The 3,136-nt window shown below is 31.8% G+C and overlaps 1 pseudogene; it reads right to left on the reverse strand.

Annotated features, from left to right (window-relative positions):
• Window positions 1-1,562: 1,562 nt before the first annotated feature.
• LOC107020218 lies at window positions 1,563-2,353 on the reverse strand (annotated as a pseudogene).
• Window positions 2,354-3,136: the final 783 nt, after the last annotated feature.

A 3,136-nucleotide genomic window follows, 5' to 3' on the forward strand; every position in this document is an offset into this window, starting at 1 on the left:
ACATAGAGCATGACCATTTCATAATTTAGCAGATGTAAAATTTGGAGTCAAGAGTATAATTTTTAGTAGCTAATCTTCTGCATTGAAAAAACCATAGCTTCGAGGAACTTGAGAAAAATGCGTAATGTTTAGTAAACCTGAAAAGTCGACGTAATTTCTGATGAAAGTGAAATCGTTACAAAAGTGACATATCACAAGAATGCGGTATAACACATTACCTGGAAAGCTAGAACACCGAAGTGACCCAAAAAGCTAAATAAATTACTTACTTCCTTCTCCCTACTGAACGAACTTGTACCATATGCAAATTAAAAAACTATCTTCTTCATTAAGAAAAAATCACAAAATTAAGGAAGAGACTTCTTGTTATTAGACAGTGTAAAGTTTGTAAGAAACTGAAAATATGAAGCACATTATAGTATATCATAGTACTATGGGATTAAAATCATGCACTGGTAAAAGAGGAGCACTTGGGGAAATGCTGGCCGGAAGCAACATCTGAGATGTCATATTCAACATATCCCGGGAAAGACTCAATCAACTCAAAGTGCTCAAAATGGTAGAAACACTGAAATCAAAGGTTTTCGAACTGAGAATCAAGGAGATAAAGTAGAGAGCTACAGAAGTTGCCTTTATATGCAACGCTAAGAGGTCCAAGCAAAACTAAAACACTTAATCTTTCTTTGACCTTTTACTCAATCTCGCATGATGATCGAAATATGGGTAATATGATGTCCATCCAGTGTTAGGTTGATAAATATAATTAGTTTAAGTTAATTGCCACTTTCATTTGATCAGCGATATAAATAGTTAATTACTTAAAAGAAAAGAATAAAAAAGAATCTAAGGAAAATTAATTCTGCATTCCTCCTACTCCAAATACTTCCCTTGAACAATTTAAAAGATAGTAGTGACCCCTTTCATGTTGTTCTTTGAGGACTTAGTCAGTTTGACATAATAAATAAAGTAAGAATCTCTCTTGAAAGAGCCCCAAAAATGGTAAAGAACAGATACATAGAGTTCAAGAATACCAAGAAATTATAAGCAAAAGCATAAATCATCCACAAACATTTAAAGTAATACTACGATTTGTAAAAATGAAATGTTCACGATAATTCTGAAGTTTATATTGCTAATCTCTCTTTTCCAACCTCCAAACACTCTTCTGAATCAATTTAAACGCTGAAAATTGTTCTAACATGCAAAACAACAGCAACAAAAACACAAATTTCCAACCAAGACTAAATCTTTTTAGAATTTTAGGCACCAAAACAATTTGTAAAAATGCAATTTTCTTGTCAATCCCTTTTTTTCAACCTCTAAACACTCTAAAGAAAGGATACAATAGCATTTACTACAAAATTCAAATGGGTGGACAGAAAAATAAGTTTACTAAAGCTACTTGTGTTCCTATAGCAGATGTCATAACAATCAATATGAATCTATTTGGTTGTCCTTATTTGTAGTTTGAGGTAAAACGTGATATTATGAATCTTATATAGATATTTAAAAAATAGAATTATCTAAAATGAGAATGAGAATCGTCGTTATGCAACCCTTCTTCAATTTGGTAGTGTAGAATGACCTTTTACACCTTTTGTTAGTGTGAATGGTTCATATTTCAGCATCTCACTTGAGAAATCAGATGCAGTACTTGTTTCCTGTTTTTTGGAATCCCTCCTATTAGTGTTGGGCGGAAGAGTGTTCTTTTTGCACATAGGAAAGAACTAACAAAGTTGTATGTGTGGTATTTGAGCTGCCCCAAGATAACTTTCTAGCTTAATTTGAAATAGTTTATTTGACAACATCTTATGGAAATGGTTAAGATACAACAATTGCTTGTCATTTAGAGAGTTTGTAGAAATAAGCATACATATGATATAAACTATTTCTGATCAGGACAGATGGTGTTGCAACAATAGAGGTGTAGAAGTAGCTAGCAGAAAAACATTCAAAGTAGGAATGATATATGTATATAAGAGTTCACCTTAATGCAAATTATGTCAAATATGTTTTTGTTGTCACGGAGAATGATGTTTCTCCCAATAAACCATAAATGGATGTTGTAGCCGAAGGAGTGCCATCAATAAGGTCAATTTCAAAGATGCGCCTGAAACCATGGAAATTTTAATATTTAGGTATAATATTATGCTATATTTTTCAGAAAGTATAATTTGCAAGACAAAAAGATAGTATTGAGGCACTAATGTTCTTCCGTTTACATTTTGGGTACTCAAAGTCCTTTTTATCCTTTGTGCGCTTCTTTTGTTTGCAGCATGAGCATTCACACACACAAAACTCTTGCTGCTCATTTGATATTGACATTTCTTTCCTCAAAATAGAAGAGTTTCATCTGCTGGGGAATTAATCACATATATAATACATACACATTGTATACATCAGTAATCACATACATAAAATGTCTCAAGTTACTCTTGAATAAATTCAAGTTATTTCTTTGGTTTAGCCAAAGCTAGACAACCAGAGTCATGCACAAAATTATGGGTCACTCAAATAGCCCCCAAAAATGTAACTCGCAAGTAAAGTAACAGAATAAAAAATATAACTAAAAATATGAAAATATCATTAAGTCAAATCTATAGTACTTAAAGTTAAAACTCATACGTCTTTCATAAGTAAATTCAAAAAACCTAATTCAAGCTGCAAGACCTTGTAAAGTAAAATTAATCTATACACCATGAATTAATAACCATACTCTCGAATTATCAGCTCAAAGTATGTTTTACAGAAGCTGGTGATGAAATTTAGACTTGGACTTTTGACATTTTAATATGAGCAATGTTGATGACATTCATATAAATTATAATCAGGGAAATCCTTATCTTTGGTGTGTGTTTGTGATACTATAAAACTCTAGCTTCCCTTTGCTCTTTGGTTAATGTATTTCCAAGTTTGTGACTTCACACAGCAATGGAAGTCTATTTACACATTGTTTTTCTGTTTAACTGAGAAGTCATATGTTGTGCTTGCAAATTCCTAGTGCTAGAATTAAACTTACACTACACACACATTCATAATTTCTCAGTAACTAATCTTATTTCCTTTAAAATGTATGAAACAACATGACAACAAATTTGAAATAAAGTAGTCTACCATAAAAGCTAGCAATATTTGC

The sequence above is a fragment of the Solanum pennellii genome, chromosome 5 (genome assembly GCF_001406875.1).
Source record: "Solanum pennellii chromosome 5, SPENNV200".
NCBI classification, from domain to species: Eukaryota; Viridiplantae; Streptophyta; class Magnoliopsida; order Solanales; family Solanaceae; genus Solanum; species Solanum pennellii.